This window comes from Nanorana parkeri, unplaced genomic scaffold (genome assembly GCF_000935625.1).
Source record: "Nanorana parkeri isolate BGI_ZX_2015 unplaced genomic scaffold, ASM93562v1 scaffold821, whole genome shotgun sequence".
Lineage (NCBI taxonomy): Eukaryota > Metazoa > Chordata > Amphibia > Anura > Dicroglossidae > Nanorana > Nanorana parkeri.
Genome location: NW_017307089.1, coordinates 696,264 through 705,127, shown reverse-complemented (window position 1 = coordinate 705,127; position 8,864 = coordinate 696,264). Strand labels below are relative to the sequence as shown.

Here is an 8,864-nt window from a genome sequence, read left to right as displayed (position 1 = left end):
TATATATATATATATATATATTAGCATTCACCAACATGTTTATAGATGTAACCCCATAGGTGAATCATATCAATAAGGTCCTTGAAACCTAAAACTTTCCAAAAGGTTTCTTTTTCACTTCATTACATCCAGATATAACCATCCATATACTCCCAGGCACTAAGCAAATGTAGTCAATTACATTATGGCCCGGAATAGTATCCTAATGTGAATTCATACATCTGTCTCTCTAAGATACAGTTCAATTAACTTAGGCAAAGTCCTTGGAGGGACCCGATTATGTGTATATGGCTACTGCACCTCGCAAGATGTAGATGTCCCAAGAATCAACGTAACTGTGTGTCCTGGGGTGCTCACAACAGGAAAAAACCTGTTACACGGTACTCCAATGGTGTCCCAAAAGATCATTCAACTTGAACGTAATATTGGTAAACACTATGTCGTACACCCTCCAAAGAAGTTTAGTCCACTGTAATTGTTATAGCATATAGGTTGGGGTCTCCAACCACAACGGACTCTTTACTATACAGTTCATCCATAACTTGCAACTTTGGTGCAGTAAATATTTAAATGGATCTCACCCACAGTAGTCCATGACGAGGCCCCAAAATGCTAATTATTTCCGGTCCCACCACAGAGTAGTAAACAAAACGTCCAATTGTATTGCCATAAGTACCACTGCTTGCCTGGGGAACATACTGTAGCTTGAACAACACTAAGAGGCTACTGGTTCTGAGTCTTACTTGTAATATAGAAATCTAAAATATGTAATGCAGCAATTGATGGAAAGATTCAATATTCTTCTACAACCATTAAATGTGAGCGTGCCTAGTCACTCCTGTACCTACAGTGTCATAGCTGTATATCTGCAATGTGAGATAATCTAAGGCAGCGCTAGTCTCAAAAGACAGCTATTGTCAACTTTTTTTCAGCCACGGGACCCATTAAAAGTATGCAAAATCTCAAGGTGCCTCAGGCTACACTGTAAAAAAACATGTGACCTTATCCCAGATAGGGGTCTGGTGTGGGTTTTAAGGGGGAACGTCATGTAAAAACACAAAAAAAGTGGTCACATCAGAGTTCTCAGTTACCCCTTCACATTAGAATCCTGCCATCAGGAGCCACAACTGCAGCAGCATTGCAGAGGGTGGGAGGTGGAGCAGGCCTGGTTGGAAGCGAACTTCTATCCTCTTCTGAATAGATGCCATCCTCCCTGGATTAGCTTAATTATTTTCCTTGGTACTGGAGCCCATCTGCACCATGGAAAGTCATGACAGTGTGAGAACATTTTTTAGGAACCCCTGGGGAATCCAGAAGGCACCCCAGGATGACAGGGCATGCTGGTTGAGGCTGTCACACGATTTGAGTTAGGCTTGGAGAGATGAGAGCTGTAGTATTGAGAGGGGGTGCTGAGTTTAGGGGTGAGCAGGGAATGGGGTTCTGGGTGCAGAGGTGAGAGCTGTGATGGGGGGTAGTACTGGGCACACAAGTAAGAGCTGTGACGGGGGGTTCTGGGTGCACAGGTAACATCCTGTGGTGGAGATGGAAGGTGCAGAGATGAGAGCTGTGGTGCTGGAAGAGGGAAGGGGATGCTGCGTGCAGAGATGAGAGAAGTGGATGGGGGGAGCTGGGTGTAGAGGTGAGGAATGTTGATGGTGGAAGGGTTACAAAGGTAAGAGTTGTGGATAGGAAGGCTGCTGGGTGCAGAGGTAAGATCTGTGGCTAGGTGGGGCGTTGATGGGTGCAGAAGAGATGTGGACAAGGTGGTACAGAGGTAAGCTGTGGATGGGCGGGGCAGATGTGAGCTGTGAACAGGAGGTAGTGGTGTATGTGGGAGAGGGGTGCATATGTAATCTGTGGATGGGAAGCACAGAGGTAGGTGGTGAAAGAGGGGTGCAGAGGTGAGCAATGGATGGTTACCTTTCTGAGTGTTGCTAGAGGAGAGGGCGATTTTTTCTGGTTGGTGATCTTTGTTTGGGGAGGAGAAGGGAGGAAAGCAAAGCATATAGAGTTCAGTGGTCAGCAGTATGTAATGTGTGGCATGGTCTGCAGGGTGCAGCAATCAGGATTTTGTACCGTATTTGTGCATAATATATTACTAACAGCCATACTCTGTATGCTGTTGTATAGCTACTTTAATGTTGAACTCTGTATGATGGGGTGTATGTTACATATTTGTGAGCCCTGCACCCAGTATGCTGTGCTGCACATTACATACTCTTCATCACTGCACTGTGTATGCTGTGGAGTATGTTACATACTTTGACCACTGCCCAAGGCTGTACGTAACATACTCCTCACACCTCTGTGTGCTGGCAGTGCAGCAGTCAGCTGTGCGCAAAGTACACCTGAGTGCATTTTTAGGAGTATGTAACATGTAGTTTACTGTAAGGAGCGCAGGGGCAGGATTATATAATATATAGCACAGTATGCAGAGGTAGTGGTCAGGAGTATGCAATGTGTGACACAGCATACAGATTAAAGCAGTCAGGATTATGTAACAGTGTACACTACATACTCCTGGCCATACTCTGTATGTTGTGTTGTGTAATACATACCTTTTGTATATACATACTTATAACCTCTGTACTCTGGGCTGTGCATTACATACCCCTGACTAGTGTACTCTGTACACTGGGCTGTACAAGACATACTTCTGATCCCTGCACTCTGTACATTATAAACTCCTGACCCTTGCACTCTGTATGCTATATTATAATTACTTACTCCTGTCCAAAGTATTCATTGTCCCAACAGTTTATGGTTGCTAAGTAGTCTCTTACTACCGTGTTTCCCTGAAAATAAGACACTGTTTTATATTTTTTTTGACTCAAAATAACACACTAGGTCTTATTTTCAGAGTAGGTCTTTTTTTTTTATGTACAACAATCCACACTTATTCATGTACAACACTCTACATGTATTCATGTGCAAAAATATATAAAAAATAACACAAAAAATGTTTTAAAGTCCCCCCCCCACATACAAATGCAAACATGCGTCGGGTGCGCCTATGTACGAAAACGACGATTGCGCCCATTATGCAGCACATGTTACATATCGCCGCGAACGTCGGAGTGAGAGCAATAATTCTAGGGCCATCAATCACTGATAACACTAAACTGATGAGCGGTAAAAAAATTTAAAGTGTCGCCTATGGCCAATTTTGGTTGCGGTCGTTTTCTGCGATTTCGCGGGCGCGCGCTATTTTAAAGGTTGACATGTTTAATGTCTATTTACCCGACGTGACTCCGTCTTTTATATTTTACCAAAAAATTGGGGTGAAAATAAATGTTTCATAACATTTTATAGGGAAACATGTTTTTTTTCAAAATTTAGGGTACTTTTTTTGTTATATAGTAAAAAATAAAAACCCCAGTGGTGATTAAATACCACCAAAAGAAAGCTCTATCTGTCCTCAAAAAATGGTATGAAATTCATTTCAGTACAGAGTTGCATGACGGAATAAACGTCAGTCAAAGTACCGCAGCACTGAATACTGAAAAATGTCCTGGCCAGGAAGGGGGTGAAACACCCCGGTCTTCAAGTGGTTAAGCACCTCCCACTGTGCCCAGGGGTGCCCCAGGTCTTTCAAAATCCTAGTAATGCTCCTGGCCCTGCCTCTACAAAGATGGTGGCCTCCACAGAGAGACACTGCGCAGAACAACGTATGGTAAGTAAGTAATGGAAAATATCAGCTGTAGGGAGACCTTAGGCAACACTGGTGACATTTGCCCTCTGCCTGCATTTTCTTGGGCCACAGCTTCCAGAGTTCAGTTCTTCCTTAAGTCATTTAATTTTCAAATATTCATAGGTCAGCCTTAGCATGCTAGTGTATTATATTCAAACAGCACAAGCTTGAAAATAAGACAAATGAAAGAAGACAATAGAACAATATTTACAAAACATCTGCATGTAAGATAAAGAAGAGCCAAATTTTGAAATGTTTATCTACAAGTGTTCCCCAAGCCAGATCTCTGTACACACTGCTTGTGTTTGTGTTAGAATGTTAAGACCTTACTTGACCTTAGAGAGTTTTATTGCTGCCATTAGAAAAAAAAAATTTTAATAAAACATTACCAGTGGCTATACAAGCATGTGCTTTAGGATTTCTAAGCAACATGGTTCAACATGTCTCTTCTCTTCTAACTGCTGGCTTAAAAAGAAATTTGTTTCCAATGGAAAAAAATATATTTTCTAGGAAATTATGTGCCTATATGCATTCCCTTGTTCTTTTAAGTACTCACTGTCAAGCTAGAGTATACCTCCAGTATATTAATATTAACAAATAATATGCAGTGACTCTTTCGTTAGGAACAGAATAGTAAACGTGAGCCCCTTTGTCAAATAGGATGAGTATGTAAGGGTGTGCCACTGCACTGGTGGCAGTCACAGAAGTGCAAATTGGTACAGCATTAGCATGTGCCGAAGCAGCATCGGTGCAGTGGTGATGTGGGAGAGGTGGTGACATCAGAGGGGGAGTATAGGAGTCAGGTGTAATAGGCAGGGTGGTAGTGGGGTTCAGGCATAATGATGATAGAGGGAGTGTAGGCACAGTGGTGACAGGCGGGTGCTGGCATCGTGGTGGCGAGGATGGGGTTGCAGGCACGATGGTAATTGAGGCCTCCCCTGAGTAGTTGTTAGCTGTAGCTCCAGATGCTGCCAGCAGTCCCCTCGCCCAGCAGCAAGGGTCATGTGGGGAGGTTGGTGATGTGCATTGCCATGCCAGAGATTTTAGTGCTTGTGTGAGCCTTAGCAGAACCCAGGTGGTAGGGAGGTGGTGTGAGCTGATGGGGCCTGCTACAGGAACTGCTGTGAATGTGCTTTTGGATTGGTATGATGGTTTTGGTTGGCGGTGGTGTACATTTAAGTGTTGATGCTACAGCAACTTTTAACAATAAAAGTGTCTGACTTACATCTAACATATAATAAAGCAGCTCACGTTTAATAGGCTGGAAGTTTCTTAAAACATATGGAAAGCACATACTGTCTACCATTTTGGGAAGCCTCCTCCTAAGTCCTCATAGTCCACACATCACATGGCCATCAGTATAGATCAGACTATTAGGGCCCCTTCACAATATGTTGTTCCACTGTGGTGCAGACCTGCCCCTTTTCTTTTACAAAGCAAACACCACAACAAAAGGCGTGTGCAATGCAGGGCAGGTCTGTTGGCACCTACTGTACTTGAGGTGACATTCTAAATATAACGCATATCCAAACGAACGACACTGTGACGCACTGCACAGAGTGCTGTGTGTTTCTGTGTGCTGAGAAAACACACAATAAAACACACATTATCACAATGCATAGGTCTGAAGGGGGCCTAAAGGCTAACTATACATTTACATAACTTAATTCTATTGACGCCGCTTCCCATATTAACTAAACACCCTTGCACTTGTACTTTAGATTGGGGCAATGCAGTCCAGGGGCCTACACCATATCGGGTTTCACCCAGTCAGAGAAGTCTTACTGCTGGCTTACAAGTAGACAGCTTTTGCATTGAGGGTTGAGAAGAAACCAATATCTCAGGCAGTGTGTACCCCATCATGGCATCTTCCTCTAACCCAGCACCCCTGACACTACATCTTTCTTTTAGCCAGCCACCACCAACAACCAATGCTACCCCTGCATACTCCATCACTGCTCCCTCGGTCCCTGCTAAACCCATGTCACTGCCTCCTTTTTGTCTCCTTTGCGGGGACAAGCACAAAGGAGGAAAGGCAGACTCTGGGCTCTCTGCCCAATCGGCATTTGGCTTTGCCCACTTCCTCCTCCCCTGGTGACATCACCCCCCATTGCAGCCTGTAGGTAAAGTTCATGTCCCAGAGACTCTAAAAAGTTGTTTCAGCTGCTGAAAGACCTGGGAGAGGACCCTTAAATCCAGGTGTCTACTGAGTTTCCTAGGGGAATCGACAGCTATGGACTTGGCAACTATGCCCTGTTCTCAGGCAGTAAGTCCTCCATCCTCTGGGGGGCGCTGTGCACATCGTTTTACTGGGGGAATGGGAAAGAGGTGCACACTTCCTGGATGAGTGGAAGAGGGAAACCAGAACATTGAGATGTTATAAACACATTCCCAGCCTCCAGAACTATTGAACCCTTCCAATATGGCTGCCATCATGTAGAAATCCCACATCCATTTTTTTGTCTTTATTTCTTTTACTTACAAGGCAAGTCTTTTATTTGAAATACAACACTACTATTTATCATTCCTCCCTCCTAAACTTCTGAAGCTTCTATATTATTATTTTGGACTTCTCTATCTATTTGAACTTGGCAATCTCTACATCAGGCTGGAACTATAGGGAGGACTTAAACTCAATTTCACTTCCTGTATTCTTCTTTTAAAATAAGTATAAGATAACAGTTGATTATGAAGTAGGAATCAAAAAGTTTTCACTTCCAGGAAAGATGTGGAAACTTTAGGTGTTTTGTTTGACATTCTGAATACCAACCAAACTAAAATAGAATTAGGAGGCAGGAAAATAAAAAAATAAAATCTGCCAATTGTATCTTTTATAACTAACCCCAGATGACAAATGCTCATATAAATGATTAAAACATGCATATATACTGTATACTAGAGGGTGGAACCAACATAGAATGCATTGAGGAGCTAATAAGGGAGACATGGGTGTGCTACTCCGTACCTGTTAGAACCCTTTCACATAGGCTTTCTTATAAGGTCTGCGTGTCAGTTTTCGGCCTGCCAGGCGGACCTTATTGGAAGCCCAATGTTAGTCTATGGGCAGCTGAATCTAAATGGACGGGCGTCCCATTACATCTGGTTACCCCGGGCTCAGGTCAGGTTCGGAAAAACAAACAAATCAGAGTTCCGTTCCGCTGGACCTGATTGTGGCGGATTAGGGGGTAATCTGACGTAAAAAGTCTATTTACATCTGATTCCCCATAGATCAACATGGGTCCAGTACTTTTGCAATTGAGGAAAAAACTGGACGGGCACGGGTGTCACAACGATAACATCTGTTCCATTCAGGAGGGGATCTGTGCATGGATCCCCTCCTGATCGGACTGTGTGAACGGGACCTGACTCATCCTAAAATGTATTTACTACAGTAAACTCCCCATTATCTGACATTCAAGCAACCAGAAAAAAAAAATATCGAGGACATAATATGTCCTCAACTTATTTTGCCAGTCGCTTGATGGCAATGTTAGCAACTACATTTATTCCTTTGCTAACAAAATTCTCTGTTTAAATCTTGCTGCGGCTGATGGCTAGATTCCTCAGCTGGCAGGTGAATGTAAACAACGGGCATTGGGCATGTGCAAAAGCCAGCTTGCTTTTGGCTATAGCAATTTGAAATAGCCAATTGGGGGGGTTGTTGCTTGAGAGTTAATAGTAACTCTCAAGCAAGCATAAAACTACAGTTATTGGACATCTACCAATCCCCATGGGGGTTTGCTGTTTTAACAAATATTGTACTCAACATTTCCTGTTAATAAGTTACTATAATTATGAGTGACATGGAGCAGGGAGGTGATAAATATAGCATCTCATTAAAAGAATAATATACATAGTTTTCTAAGAACGTTTTTTTCTTATTTACTTGGGAGGCAAATGAAAAGGCCATATGTTTCTTCATATTTCATTACCATTTTAGTCATATATTCCAGAAACTTAGCATTGCAATTCATGAATCAAATTATAGAAGTGGTTTATCTTTCTGCAGTACAGTATAAATGATGCATTCAGCTAAGCCATTGATCTCCCTGCTGTGGAATGCATTATGAAAGGATACATTTCTAACTGACTTTTCAGCATCAGTAACAGTCTTTATTTATGGCTTACATGTTCATTTGGGACATGAAATATAAGAGTTTTGGAATTCTCTGGAATGCAAAATAAAAGAGGTTCCATTAAGTTAACGGGTGCCACATGAGCAGAAGTGTTCTGTTTATGGCTTCTGATGCACTGACTCCCAAAATACATTTATGAAAATTCACATGAAGAATTTTACACAACCATAGTTGTTAATACGGAAGCAAATGTGAGTGTAAAATGTCGTCTCCTGTTACATATAGCTAGGCAGCCCACTGCGGGCACTTTCTGTACATCAGCGGTGACGATAAGCAAATTATAGCAGGCTTTTCAGCATAAAATAAGTACCCCCCATCTCCTCCCTCCCCCTTCCTTCTTACATAGTTACAAAAAGTTTAGGCAATGTAAATACATTTGTATTATTCTTAATAGTGTTTCCTCACCCAGGAAAGGGTGACATTGCTACTGGCCACTTGCCAGTACAACAGTGTGATGTGGTCATTGGTCAGTGCGCCATTGTAACCGCGCTGACCAATTAGATTCTCTTCTTTCTTCCTGGATGCCGTCCTGGAAGAAAGAATACTCAGAAAATATTCTTATTGGTCAGCAAGCATTATATTAATATACAGCTTTCAGGGCTGTGTAGTGAAGTTGTCAAGTGTCAGGACCAGTATACCAGCTGACATGGGTGGCTGATGATGGTCATCCTTGCAGCTAAGTGCAGCAGGGAGCAGAAGGTGAGTTGGGGGGGGATCAGTATTATGAGTTAGTTCACCTTTTCATTTTTTGTGAGAAGGTGAACTAACCCTTTAAGAAGAGGGCAGCAATGCCAACATGCACATTTCTTTGACTTTAAAGGCAAACTAAAAAATGCATTTGACTTTTTTGAGCCACAAAACCTATGTGCAGGTTCTTTCTTTGCAGCGACTCAGATGAATGTTATTTAGCTGCAGTTTTTTCTCATTTCTGGCAATTGATTTTGAAACTGGCACTTAGACTATATTATAAACTAGTATTCTGGAACCTTAATCTGGTTCTGGTGTCAGGGCTGTCCCTATACTAAACGTCGCCTGAG

At 42.5% G+C, this 8,864-nt stretch overlaps 1 protein-coding gene and 1 long non-coding RNA gene across 2 annotated transcripts in view; one reads left to right on the top strand and one right to left on the bottom strand.

Moving 5' to 3' along the window:
• The window catches only part of EGFL6 (EGF like domain multiple 6), a 79,176-nt gene that overhangs the window by 50,277 nt on the left and 20,035 nt on the right, over positions 1-8,864 (top strand). The gene's annotated exons all lie outside the window — the stretch shown is intronic.
• Positions 712-8,864, bottom strand: part of LOC108794194 — a 23,873-nt gene continuing 15,720 nt past the window's right edge. The window contains exon 3 of the long non-coding RNA XR_001941695.1: positions 712-723. This is a non-coding gene — a long non-coding RNA (uncharacterized LOC108794194). The remainder of the gene's footprint in view (positions 724-8,864) is intronic.